Source organism: Meriones unguiculatus, chromosome 3 (genome assembly GCF_030254825.1).
Source record: "Meriones unguiculatus strain TT.TT164.6M chromosome 3, Bangor_MerUng_6.1, whole genome shotgun sequence".
NCBI lineage: Eukaryota > Metazoa > Chordata > Mammalia > Rodentia > Muridae > Meriones > Meriones unguiculatus.
The window spans coordinates 97285086-97300408 of NC_083351.1; the positions used below are offsets into that span (position 1 = coordinate 97285086).

Sequence of the window (15323 nt, forward strand, 5' to 3'; positions counted from 1 at the left end):
CATTACAGGATATTTCCAACTGCTTTAGGTTTCATGTTCCTTATTGAATTTCCTGTTTGTCCTCTTACCTTATCAGTGTTCATATTTGACCCTATTTGAACATCAGCGATATCTGCCTTGAACTTCCTTCACTTCTAAGCAGAACACTGAGATTCCTCCTTGAATACAAAGGTATCAGAAATATGTTTTATGGACTGAAAAATGAGCTCATTGTAGTAACGAAGCTACATTTAATTACGGAGTGCTGAAAATGCCCATCTCTTCTTAGGAATGTTCATTCCTGTGCAGCTCATGTTTGAGACAAAGACACAAACCCCACCACAAGGAAGATTTCATGCTTTCATGATGTATACTAATTTACAAGGAAGCTGTTTCTGAGGGGAGAATGTGAGAAGTTCCTATTCAATTCTTCTGTTGCAAGCAATGTGTTAACAGTGACAGAGAACAGCTTCCTTAACTGAGACAAACTAGAGTCAACAAGAAATATAGCAACCTGGACTTTGATGGGCAAGTCTGTTTTGAATGAGGTCATGACTGGTCTCTTCTGAAAGCAGCAGTGTAGGGCATTGTCAGCAACCTTAAGGACTTAGCATTTCTGAGCATGGCTAGGCTTCCAATATGTGTGTATGTGTGTGCATGAATGTCTGTGTCTGTCATATGGAAAGCTAAGAAGGTGCTCATTCATATGAGAAGTGTTGATCCTTGAGGATGCAGCATTCATTCCCAACTCTTCAGCAATCTCCAGCGCTTCCTAGTGGGACTGTTTAATTCACGAGGAGGAGATCCCATATTGCAGGCACAAACTGAGCATGCAGGATTTAAGGGGGGCCACATTCCGCAGGGTAAACAAGACCCTGGCATTCTCTCGGGAAGTCTACCAGAGCCTGGTTCTCATGCCTACTGTCTGTTTAGACATACTGTCAGTTTTACTTTTTTCTATAATGTCATATTTTATATCTTGACCATTTAATTTCCTCCCATTGACATATTCCACATTAGGTGTGATGTTTTTACGAATCACCTTAGAATCTGTGATTACAGGCTAAAGAGATGGTTCAGTAGTTGAGAATATTTAATGTTCTTGCAGAGGATGTGTTGTGTTCTAACATCGAGATGGTGGCTCCCAAGCACATGTAGCAGCATTTATAAAGGAACAGACTCCTTTTGACATCCTCAGGCTTGTGTTGAAAAGAATGGTAGAAGGAAATAAACACACACACACACACATTAAAATAAGTGAAAGCCTTTTAATTAAAATTTACGCTATCCATGGTGGTGCACACCTTTAGTCCAGCAGTTAGGGGACAGAGGGAGTTGGACCTTTGAGTTGGAGCACAGCCTGGTCCACAGAGTGAGTTTCTGGAAGGTCAGCAATACACAGAGAAATCCTGTCTAGAACCAAAAACAAAACAAAACAACCACAAAAATAAACAAAAACTCTCAACTTTCACGTTTAGAAAAAAAGATTGATCTTTGAAAGTAATAGTGTTTTTTCACTGTTTAAATACGCATACAAAAACAAATAGTTAAACATCTGCCAGCTGCCACTTCCTAAAACATATCCTCTCATCAGTGATAACCAAGAGACAGACTCTTTTCGAGTGGAGTTCTAAGACCCCCATGTCCACCACACAGAGCCTGTACCACTTCCCCAGAGACAGGACAGGCTCCTTCATTACTGTATCCCTCACAGGGAGGCACAGGAGCTATGTAAATAGTTCCACAGCTTCTCTGAAGACATACTGAGTTGGGTCAGGAGACCACAAAGCAAATAGTGACTCTGTAGAAGATGCACCGCTAAATGTCAGTAGATAACGATAATCCACATATATCCCTCATTCTGCTCCATTAAAGTAAATCTGTACTATCTACTTGTGCATATGTTCGCATTTTCTTACATTACTGAACATGTATCTCTTTTCTATCCTCACACCACTGTGGTTATTTTTTTCTTTCTTATCTTTTGATACTGGGTTTCATTGTGGTCTTGGCTACCCTGGAACTAGCTTTATAAACCAGGCTGGCCTTGAATTTACAGAGAACTGCCTGCCTCTGCCTCCAGATTTTGGGATTAAAGGTGTGGGTCACCAGTCTCACATTTTGTAAACATTTGTCATTCCTCCCTTGCCTATTGGATGTAATAAAGAGCTGAAGACCACTATCTGGGCAGAAAGTGGAGGGGGGAAATTCTGAGAGTTAGGACTTTCACAGGAAGAAAACAAAGGCAGGGGGATGGCTGCTGGGACATGGAGGTGCACAGAAGTGAACAGGAACAGGAAGGCAATACTGACCACGTAGCAGACACATGCCAGGTTTACTTGGGTTAAACTAGAAAACTGGCTAGGAATCTGCCCAACTAAAATGCCTAAGCTTTAAAATTTTAAAGTTTCTGTGTCATTATTTGCACCACTGGCACACTGGAGAGTCATGCTATACATTCTAGGATGAAAAACAAAAAATAAAAAACAAATAAACACAACACCAAAAAAACGAAACTAAGCTAAGTAATTTAGAACTTAACTCTTTGGGGAAAATAAAGACATGTTCCTTTTTACTTCCTGACTCTCTATTAGTTGGCTTCTCTCTTTTTCTGATAGAGCACTCAGACCAATGACTATTTCAGTTTCCTTGCTATCCACCCAAGGATCACTTTTCCAGTTGTTTCAGAAAAATACACAGGCTATTAATTTTCATTGTTAAAAACCTATACATATTACAGTGGTTTCATTTAACTGAGTATTAAATCAATAAATACACAGACACCTGATAGATTTAAGATAAGCCTTATTTTACATGGGGCTGGGCAGATATTAACTCCCTAAAGTGCCCTTGTCTCCTAGCCCCCTTCCCACACCAACTGCTCTAACAATTTCTACCTGGGCTACTTCCCATCCATAATTCCATAAATACTTGCTAATGCTTTCCTTCTCGGCCACTTCTCTCCATGCAAGTCCTCAGCCCACATGGTTCTTTACTTATTCCATGGCAACTGTGCTCATTCTTCTTTGACTCTGCTCATTCCTTCTTTGTGATCCTTCTATCCCAAAGCACTCCAGCCTTTGCTCCACCCTTCACTTCTGCCCTGCCTAGGTGTAGGCCTTTTATTTAGTCAGTCAGGGATAATTTCTTAATCAAGGTTACAAACTTCATATTGGGGTATGTGAGTGTCTGTTTACAAAAGACAGCAAGCAAAATAATTAACTATCAAACACAAAGCACCAGAGCATGCTGTTACAGCCAGTGATGGCAATGCCACCAGTGATCTGAGGCTTTCCAAAGCAATCATTAATCAAGGAATTACTTCACAGACTTGTCTTACAGGCTAATCTGACAGAGGCAATTCCTCAGGCAAGGTTACCTCTACCCATATTACCATAGCTTCTCTCATGTCAGCAAATACTTAAAAGCACACTCAATTTGGCAGTCCATCCTGTTAACTGTAAGTTGCCCTCAGTCAGTTTTCAGATACTGGAGAAGGGAAGATACCCATCGAGGGTTGGGGAGTAGGGTTTTGGGAAACCTGGGTTTTGAGTGAACAAAGTCATAAATCATTTCTGTTGCTGTGGGGGGGTGGTTGCTGACCAGGTAGAGGCAGCAGCAGTGGGTGGGTGTGATCGTCCCAGCCAGCCCTGGCTCCACTTGCTCTGCTCTCTTTGTCCTGGCTCCAGGCTGGAGCAAGCTCCAGAGTATCTTCACCTGTTTCAGGCCCAATTTTTGTCCCATCGCTGGGAAGCCTTTTACTTTCTTAAGAGATGCTTAGGAGACTGCTCTTCACCCAGATGTTCACAAGCCTTTCTATTGTTCACCCTTACTTATCTATCTATCTATCTATCTATCTATCTATCTATCTATCTATATTTCCAGTCCCATTGTCTTAGATAAAAACTCATGAGACTCAAATATATTTACCAATACATAGGCCATATAGGTAGGCTCTTCTCTGACTAGCTCAGAACTTACAATAACCCATTTATTCTATTTACATTCTGTCACTTGGCTGGTCACCTGGGTTTAGGCACCATGCATCTGTCCTCTTCACTTCTTCCTGGGAGACTCTCCCATGCCTAGCTCTATCCCAGTATCCTTTCTGGACATCCCACCTCCTCTTTCCTGTGTAAGCCATAGGCCATCAGATTTATTACTGTTGTTTTAAAAAACGAAATTCCAACTGTTCTGTTTTTACCAATAAAGTCTCAGGAACTAGATGCTGGGGTGAAAACCTGTTAGCTCAGAGAGGCAGAGAAAGCACCTAGCTGACCTTCCTTCTTAGCTCAGGTCCAGATAGAAAGACACCCAAAAGGCTGATTGGCTCAGCTGACAGCCCAGCCGGAAAAAGCCAAAAAAAAAAAAAAAACAAAAAAAAACTCAAGGGCTTGGGCTTGTTATCTCAAAGCCCAAAAGACCCAAAAAGCCAGAGAGATAAAGCCCAAGCCAAAGTGCTAAAGCCAAAATGCCCCTTCTTCTTCTCCACACAGTCTTAAATAACTCTCAACTCAAAGTCCCTCCTTTAATCCCTGTCAGCTAGTTTCTTGCTCCACCTCTTGACCTAGGGCTAATTTTGTTAAACCCTGTGTACAGAAAGCTCTTGTATGGGGCTGGGTGACCCACACCTGTTTACAATAAACAGAAAGTTCTTAGATTAAGGTGTGTGTTAAGGGCTCAACCACATTAAACAAGAAACAGTGTTTTACAGTTGACAATGGGATCAAATATCCTGCAACATATTACTAACAGGGGCTACATCCATGCAATAATCAAGACATTCTCTGTATGCTTTTGTTGATGTTGCATTACTTTCTCCACCTTTCAAACTAGTTGCCATGATTTTGAATGGTTCTTGGCAATTTGGCAAGTATAAAAGTGCTAGGAAATATCAATTCATTATAATGATGTCTCAGGTTCCTGCCACCATGATTTTATGTCTGCTGCCAGAAGTCCAGTAAGGCTACATGCCAATGGACCACTCCCAGCTTTTCTGGTACCTCCACCCTATTCCCAAACACCCCACAACTTCTGTTTACTATGTCCCAACCCTCAGCTCAGAGACCACCTTCTAGACCACAGGCCCAGCTTGATCCAGAAGCCTAGCCTCAACTTGATTAGAGATCCCCGGCTCAACCACAGCCCACAACTGCCAGAAGACCAGAGAGGAAACAGCAACCAAGGAAAAAAAAGCACCCATCAACCAAAGAGGAACTCAAAAATCAGCACCTAGACCTATAATCACCCGAAAGCCCGATCTCCACATGCAAGAATATGAACACTGTCATCAACAGCCAAGTAATACCTGAATATCCAAATAGAGCTATGTTATGCTCAGATTGTGAGACCCCCCCCCAAGAGACCACCAGGAACACGAGTCCAATGCAAACACACAAGAATCTTTATTCAAGCTCGAGCGTGGGCTGTCAGTCATCCCTGACGAAGCAATTCAGAAAGAGCGGACCCCAGCTTTAGGAGGACAGAGTTTTTAAAGGGAAAAACTGAAAGCTGGGAATTTCAAGCCTTGGTGTTACAGGATTGGGTAAGAGGGGAGAGGGTAGACTGACCTTTAAGCTGATTGGTTCGGGTCTTCTCGCCAAACCACAAGGGGAAAACAGGCTATTGAAAAGAAACATCTTGACCAGGGCAAGACCCAGAACTGTTGTGTGCTTTTATTTCATTGGTTGGCTCCAAGTGCAGGACCTAATTATTCTTGCTAAGTTCCTCCTATAGGCCTATTTGCTCTTGCCAAATTCCTCTTGTGATTTTTCACTTGCCAATTTCCTCCTGTGTGTATTTTTATTTGCCAAGTTCCTGGAACTGAGATTGGGGAACTTGAGTCACCTAAAAGACAGGGCTGTTTAAAATGGTCTCTGAAAAACAAGATGACATTAGTTCTGCTCTTGCTCTCTCAGCTGAAGCACACATACACAAAGACCTAAAACAAAGGTTGTGAGGATGACAGAAGTCCTTTAAGAAGAAATAAATAAAATTTTTAAAGAAATCAAGGAAAAGACAAAAAATTCAAGGATATTAACAAAACCCTTCAGGAAAGATTAGAAAGCAAAACAGTTAAAGTAAATGAACAATGCTGTTCAGACCAGAAAATGGAAGTAGAAGAAAACACAAATTAGGAGAAATGAAATGAATGTTGATAAATGAACAGGAACTACAGAGGTAAACTTCAACAGAATACAAGAGCTGGAAGAGAGAATCTTAGAAATTGAAGATATAATAGAAGAATTAGCTACAGCAGTCAAAATGTTAAATCTAAAGAACTGCTACAACACAATCAGGAAATCAGGGAAACTATGAAAAGACCAAATCTATTAATAAAGGAATAGAAGGAGGAGAGGATACCAGTTCAAAGACCCAGCAAATCCTTTCCACAAAACCATAGAAGAAAATTTTCTTGGGCTGGAGAGATGGCTCAGAGGTTAAGAATACTTGCTCTTCTTCCAAAGGTCCTGAGTTCAATTCCCAGCAACCACATGGTAGCTCATAACCATCTATAGTAAGATCTGGTGTACAGGCAAAATGTTATATAAATAAAAAATCTTTAAAAGAAAAGAAAATTTTCCTAATCTAACCTAGAGAAGAAGATGCCTATAAAGGTTCAAGAACATGAAATAGATTGGACCAGAAAAGTAAGTCAGCTTGACATATAATAATCAAAACACTAAACATTAAATTCAATTCCCTAATAAAAAGACATAGACTAACTGAATGCATGTGAAAAAAAATTCATCTTTCTGTGGCATACAAGAAACACACCTCACCATCAAAGATTGCCATTGCTTCGGAGTAAAGGCTTGGAAAAATATTTTCCAAGCAAATGGAGCTAAGACATAAGCTGATGTAGCTATTCTAACATGGAACAAAATAGAATTCAAACCAAAATTAATAAAAAACAAACAATCCCAAACAAACAAAACAGGGAAGGACACTTTGTACTCATCAAAGGAAAAATCTGCCAAAATGATGTTTCAATTCTTAATATCTACATCCCAAATGCAAGGGCACCTACGTTTATAAGAGAAACGTTACTAAAGCTTAAATCAACATTGATCCTCACACAACGAATATAGGTTATGCAGCCAAAAGCTAAACAAAAAATAATGGCACTAAGAGAAGTTATAAAACAAATGAACCTGACAGATATCTACAGAACATTTCACCTAAACACAAAGGAATTAACCTTTTCAGCTCTTATGGAACTTTCTACAAAAGTGACCACACACTCAGTTACAAAGCAAGCCTCAACAGATACAAGGTCTGCATCCAAACAGACCACCATAGATTAGAGCTGACAGAAACAACAGAAAGCTGACAACCTCAGGGAAACTGAACCATTCTCTCCTGAGAGATGATGGAAATAAAGAATTTAAAGACTATAGAAGTCAATAAAAAGGAATACACAAGATGCCCAAACTCATGGGACACAATGAAAACAGTGCTAAGAGGAAAGTTCATAGCACTAAATGCCTACATAAAAATGTGTGGAGATCTCTTACTAGCAACTTAACAGCACAACTGAAAGCTCTAGAACAAAAAGAAGCAGATATACCCAAGAGGAGGAGACAGCAGAAAATAATCAAACTGAGAGCTGAATAATACAAAGAATCAATCCAACAAAGAGTTAGTACTTTGAAAAAAATCAACAATCTAGGCAAGCCCTTATTCAAACTAACTGAAAGAAAGATAGAGAACATTCAAATTAACAAATATAGAAAAAAAAGGAGTGTGGGACATAATAACACTAAGGAAATCCAAACAATTAGTAGGTCATATTTTAAAAACCTGTACTCCACAAAATTGGAAAATGTAAAAAAGTAATAAAGTACATTTTTCTTATAAGATACCACTTGCCAAAGTTAAATCAAGATCATATACACATTATAAATAGACCTATAGCCCTTAAGGAAATAGAAGCAGCCATTAAAATTGTGTCCAATCAATAAAAGCCCAGGGCCAGATGGTTTTTGTGCAGAATTCTAGAGACTTTCAAAGAATGGTAAGGTCAATAATGCTTAAATTATTCCACAAAAAGAGAAACAGAAGAAACACTGCCAAATTCATTTCATGAGGGCAGCAATGGCCAGAATAAGGGTGCTACTGGATTGCTCCGAAATCCAGGCTAGAACCACCCCAACTGACAAGAAATAAAATAAATGAAAAAAGATGAAATAAATGATTTCTAATGATGTTCTGCCATTGCCTTAGTGTTTTATTACTGTGAAGAGACAGGATGGTCACTGTAAGTTTTATAAAGAAAAACATTTAATTGGGGCTGGCTGACAGTTTCAGAATCCATTATCATCATGGCAGAAAACATATCAGTGTGCAGGAAGACATGCTGCTGGAGGAGCAGAGAGTTCTACTCTTGATTCACAGGCAACAGAAGGAGATTGTGTGTCACACTGGTCATAGCTTAAGCATAGGAGAACCCAAGGTCCACCCCTACAGTGACATGCTTACTCCAACATGGCCACACCTACACCAACATTCAAACACATGGTCTATGGGGCCCATATCTATTCAAATCACTGCAGCTACACTCATATATAGGTGCATAGTCTAGTCATCTTCAGAGCAGCTTCCTCTGAAAGCTGATCGGAGCAGATGCAGAGACCCACAGTCATATATTAGTCAGAGTCCAGGTTGAAGGTCTCCATTGGGTCCTCACCTTGGCACTGGGGAATCCTGTTGAAGAAGAGGATGTGAAATTCTGGGAGCCAGAGGCATCAAGAACATCGAAAGAACATGTCTGTGGAATTAATGAAGCAGGGCTCATGGTGGCTCACAGAGACTGAAGTGGGAATCATGTAGCCTGCATGGACTGTGTTAGGTCCTCTGCATATGTTACTGTTGCTAGTAGCTTGGTGCTTTTGTGGTACTCCTGACAGTGGGATTGGGGTGTCTGTGATTCTCTTGCCTGCTCTTGATACTATTTTCCTCCTACCGGGTTATCTCATCTACCTTGGATAGAAGGGTGGGTGCCTGGTCTTACTGTATCTTGTTGAACAATATTTGTCCCTGAAAAGTCTGCTCTTTTCGTAAGGCATCCAGGAGGAGGGAGGGATATCTCAGGGAAAGGGAAGTGGGAGGAGTAGCTGTGGTTGGGATGTATTATATGAGAGAATAAGTAAATTAAAGAAAAAACATCAAAACAAGCAAAATCACTGCAGAACAATTTCTCTAATGAACCTAAAAAATTTAGAGCCCTCAAATAAATCCCACTTTGATCATACTTTATAAATGACCTGCTTTTATCTCTGACAAAACGTTGGCTCGAATTGTGCAAATCTTGTGCATAATAAACCATATTGATAGAGAAAAACAGAAAATTTACATGCAGACAAGGCAGTTTTGAGTTTCAAAATACCTCCATAATAAATCCCTAGTGTTGTCGGAAATAATTTATATTATACTTAATTACATTTATAGTTAGCCCTATAAATAATACAGGAGTACTATTTAACCTGCTTTCACAATCAATGAAATAGACATCTGTTAGATTTTATAATTGCCTCATTTACCTTGGGCTGGCAGAAATTACACCTACATTGTCTCAATAACCTCCCTTATCCACCTCCCAGGCTCCATACAATGTCATTCACCTTAACCATTCCTAACTGGTCTATCTTACATCCATAATCCCATAAGTACTTGCTTATCCTTCATCTGGGTCACTTCCTCCATCCACGCCATTCTCAGGAGTCCTTTCTCCTAGCCACATGGTTTCTTTCTTCTAGGCTAACTCATTGTGGCATCCTCCTCCCTTCTTCCTCTTCCTGTCTGTCTGTCTCCTTCCCATGATTCTCCTGTCACCAAAGCCCGGGAACCTTAGTCACAACTACCTCCTTTTGCCCTGCCCAGGTACAAGCCTTTTTTTATTAACCAATCAGGAATGATGTCTTAGGCAGGTTTACACAACAAGGATAGGTGTGTCCAGGTCATAACCAGATTGTGAGATCCAGTAATTAGCATCAAAATACAAGCATTAGAATAACCCTCAATACCCTAAGAAAGCAGGAATGGACAGAGAACCTTTCAACATTATAAAGGAATGTATGACAAACACACAGCCAATCCTCAATCAAAGGACTACAAACTGAAAACATGTCCACTAATATTTAGAGTAGGTGAGGGTTCCCTAATGCATGAATTAGTTCATATACTTGACTAAAGAAATAAGCGAATAGTAAAAAGGTAAAAATGAGAAGGGAGGAAGTCATATTATTCTTGTTTGCAAGTGACATAACCCTATACTTAAAAGGTTCTACACTCTATAGCAAAAACTTGTGAATCTCATTTCAGTAAAACAGCAGTTCAAAACCATCAGCATACAAAAATCGTTACCTTGTATGTAACACCAACAACTGATGGGCTGAGAAACTCATCAGGGGGCGGGGAACACTGTCCATCTACAGTAGTCCCATAAAAAGTAAAAAGTACAGAAGCAGCTGCTCACATTAACAGAGGAGGTGAATGGCCTCTATATTTAAAAATTAAAAATGAAAAAATTACCCCAAAAGATATTACAGGGATTTGATATTAAATGTTCCTGGGTTTGCAAAACTCAAGTTGTAAAAATGGCTACATTGATACTCACACAAAATAAACATGTAGGCCAACGCACTTCAACGATTTACGAAAGATAAATCATTAAGTCAAGCAATGTGGGATTTTTGAACAAAACATCAAACCCATATTCTAAAATAGACAGCCTTTTGTACAAATAGTGCTAGCAAAACTGGCTGTCCAACTGTGGAGAAATGAAATGGTGCTCATCCCGCAGAAAAATCAATATGAATTGAAGAGTCATTTATTTAATATTGAAAATGCAGAAAAGTGCTATATTAATTATTACCAAACACAAATCTGCACAAAACCCACATAAATGGTATCTACATTTTGCTAAAGAGAAACATTAAAAATACAAAAGGTTATAATGATACTATATCTCTGTTTGTTCATACAGCTGTGTGAGTAAGTTAATAAGTAAAGAGGAGAGGGAACACTTTCTATAGAGAAGGTGGCAAAAGGACGACAATCATGGTAAAATGGACAGAATACCTGATTCATATATATTAAATGTAACATTGAAACTTTTATTTGACATTAAGAATTAGCAAGCATTCCCACTGCAGTGATAAAATATGCACATAAGAGCAACTAAAAGAAAGTATTCGATTTGGATCATGTTTCAAGGTCACTGTCCACCATGGTGTCTTAGTCAGTGTTCTATTGTTGTGAGGAGACACCATGACCTCTTATAATTGGGTTATTTAATTGGGGCTTGCTTATAGTTTCAGCAGTTTTGTTCATAATCCTTACCGTGGGGAGCATGGTGGAATGCAAACTGCCAGGAGCTAGAGAAGTATCTGAGAAGTCTACATCTGGATGTATAGTCAGTATAAAGAGAGAGATAATGGATGGACCTGGGCTTTTGAAACCTCAACGCCCAACCCCAATGACACACTTACTCCAATGATGCCACACTTCTTGATCCGTTTCCAGTAGTGCTGCTACCTGATGATTAAGCATTCAAATCTATGAGCCCTCGGGGGTAATTATTATTCTACCACCAAACATGGTCAAACAGATGCTTCCAAGCACAATCAACCGGTCTTCTGAATTGAATTAAAGTAATAAAAGTAAGCCCTGCAAATTAACCAGAGGCTTTCCCTCATATGATTCTAGAGCTCATGTGGTAACAACCAAGATTTGAGTATTACTTCTTGGACCTTGTCTACATAAACACAAACACAATTCAAAAACATAATTTAAGTTTATTTTGGTCGTGCACGTGTGTGTGTGTGTGTGTGTGTGTGTGTGTGTGCTCCCATGCATGGAAGTCAGAGGACAACCTTCAGAGGTAATTTCCTCTTTCTAATTTGTTCATACTAGGACTACTAATACAGTTGTCGGTCTTGATGGCAATCAAGTTTATTCCCAAAGTCAGCTGGTTCCAGCTACAAAGCTTTAATTCATAACATTCCTTCCCATTTCCCCAATCTTAAACTCAGCTCATAAGGAAAATAGGATTCAACTTGAAAAGTCCACAAAGTACTAAATAAACAGTTGCAAGACAATGAAAGACTTCTTGTCCACATCTCATGTGAGACTCAAGGCAATCTCTTTACTGTGAGCTCATACAACAGAAAAACAAGTGACGTGGCTTAGACTATTCTAATCCTAAAGCAGAAGAAACACAAGGAAGGATCAGCCTCAAACTCAGAAGGACAAACACACAATCTGACAGCTCCACTTTTGACATCTCTGATTTCTGATGCCCTGGTATTGACTCCAAAGACTTATGTGGGACCATCCTTCCAGTTTCACCTGAAAGACACATAGCCTTTCTTCTAGGCATGCTCCACTCACTGCCTGCACCTTTTCTTAGTAGATCTTATACTTCCCTCCCTCACACAACTGGAATCTCCAATATCTTGGGGCATGCAATAATCTGGTTTATAACCAATTGATATTCCCAGGTGTGAGTGATCTGTATGGTTCTGATATCAATGGCTTGTTTCTTTGCAGCACAGCAATGATGTCACATCAATTCCAAGCAACATCTCATTTTCAAAACACCCCATATGGTCAGAATTGATCTACTAAACTAACTCATTTCTATTCATTATTATCGAACGGAGCATGAAATACTTTGCTACACTTTTGCCTTCACACAGGACTTTCTGCTATAACCTCATTTACTTTTGTGAGGTAGAAAAAGTTACTGCCAGAATCATGTAGGTTTCTATATAATAAGAATTCACTCATGATTAATTGGAATGGAGTATAAATTAAACGCATTCCACATTATTTTTATCTGTAGGGTTTCAAAACAAACAAACAAAAATTCCTGATATGAAGGTAAGTCAACTAAGCTACTGTTGGAATTTATAGCAGTATCTCTTAAATATAAGTTTGTCATGTTCCATGTTAGATTTTGGTCTTGTTGGTTTTTAGGGGATTCTTTTTCTGAGTAAATGCTCCAGAGCAGAGTTACAGTTGAAGGAACCTTAAACCCTTGTGCCATTATCCCCAGTATGGCATATCTGAAAACTAAGATATAAAGAGTGGAAAGTGCTGCATCCTTCACTTACATCCGCTTTCTCCTTGTGTGATAAAAGCCACGGCAAACAACTACACAGGGAATAAAAGGTGTTCTTTCATTTCACTGGCTGTATTTCATCATCCTTCAAAGCCAGGGCAGAACACTGCTGAAATCTAGACACAGCACGTGAAACAGAATCCATAATGGAATGCTGCTTTATTTTTTCTTCACTCTGGCTTCAGCTCATAATTCTCATACACCGAGAACCACCTGGCCAGGAGTGACACGTCCAAGGAGCATTGATATCATCCAGTGGTCTAGACTTATCTACTTGAAGTAGTATTTCAGACAATGCCCTGAAGACATATCCATTGGTCAATCAGTTAAACAGTCAAAAACCCATTTGAGACTAGATAACATACTGCTTGTCTGTGTGAAGCTGAGAGCAGAAGCAAAATAGGGCAGAGATATGTACAAAACATATCAATATTCGTCAGTGTCGACCACAGAATTAGAAATATTACTGAAGCCTTATCTCTGTGTGTAGAGTTTTGAGTTACTGTTGATTAAAAAATTATTGAAGGCCATTATTTCGGTGTGTAGTTTCTCACTAGTATGAAGTCTCAGAGGGCACCTGACACGAGAGACAGCTAAAGGCCTTGCCATAATCTTAATAGAGACAGTTCCTGTTCCCATTACTAGGGAACCCATTTGGAGACTGAGCTGCCATGGGCTACATCTGTGCAGGGGTTCCAGGTTATCTCCATGCATGGTCCTTGGTTGGAGTATCAGTCTCAGTAAAGAACCCTGGGCCTAGATTTTTTTGTTCTGTTCCTCTCCTTGTGGAGCTCCTATCCCTTCCAGGTCTTTCATCTCCCCCTTCTTTCATAAGATCCCCTGCCCTCTGCCAAAGTTTGGCTATGAGGCTTTCCTCCTGTATGTATTCTCTTGTGTCTAGTAAGTAATGATGTACAATGAAATGCCTTACCACATACTTCACATTTGTAGGGTTTCTCTCCTGTATGAATTCTTTTGTGTTTAGAAAGTAATGAAGGGTAATGGTAGGCCTTGCTACATATTTCACATTTGTAAGGTCTCTCTCCTGTATGATTTCTCTTGTGTTTAGAAAGAAACGATGAAATACGGAAGTCCTTGCCACATACTTCACACTTGAACGGTTTCTCTCCTGTATGAATTCTGTTGTGTACTGAAAGTAATGATGGCAAACGGAAGGCTTTGGCACATACTTCACACTTGTAGGGTTTTTCTCCTGTATGAATTTTCTTATGTCCTGAAAGTTCTGATGGTAAATAGAAGGCCTTGCTACATATTTCACACTCGTATGGTTTCTCTCCTGTATGAATCTTCTTATGTTTATTAAGAACTGATGCATAACAGAAGGCCTTGCCACACACTTCACATTTGTGGGGTTTCTCTCCTGTATGAATTTTCTTGTGGTTAGAAAGTACTGATGGATAATGGAAGGCCTTGTCACATACTTCACACTTGTAGGGTTTCTTTCCTGTATGAATTCTCTTGTGGTAAGAAAGTAATGAGGAAATATGGAAGGCCTTGCCACAAACTTCACACTGGTAGGGTTTCTCTTCTGTATGACGACTCTTGTGTACAGAAAGTAATGATGCAGCATGGAAGGCCTTGCTACATACTTCACACTTAAAAGGTTTTTCTCCTGTATGAATTATCTTATGTTCATAAAGTAGTGATGGATAACGGAAAGCTTTGCCACACACCTCACACTTGTAGGGTTTCTCTTTCTTATGAATTCTCTTATGTTTATAAAGTCTTGATGGACAATGGAAGGCCTTGCCACATAGTTCACATTTGTAGGGTTTGTCTCCTGTATGCATTCTCTTGTGTTCCGAAAGCAATACTGGGGCACGAAAGGCCTTGCCACAAATTTCACATTTGTAGGGTTTTTCTCCTATATGAGTTAGCTTGTGTTTAGAAAGTAATGACGGAACATGGAAGGCCTTGCCACATATTTCACACTTGTACGGCTTCTCTCCTGTATGAATTCTCTTGTGTTTAGAAAGTAATGTAGTATAATGGAAGGCCTTGCCACATATCTCACACTTGTAGGGTTTCTCTCCCGTATGAATTCTTTTGTGTTCGGAAAGTAATGATGGGTAACGGAAGGACTTCTCACATTCTTTACACTTGTAGGGCTTTACTCTTAAATGAATTCTCTGGTGGTTACTAAAGGTTTTTTTCCGCTCAAAGACTTTACCACACTCTTTGCATGTATAGTGTTTTC

The 15323-nt window shown here is 39.6% G+C and overlaps 1 pseudogene; it reads right to left on the reverse strand.

Moving 5' to 3' along the window:
- Positions 1–1233: 1233 nt before the first annotated feature.
- Positions 1234–15323, reverse strand: part of LOC110563497 (zinc finger protein 208-like) — a 104882-nt pseudogene continuing 90792 nt past the window's right edge.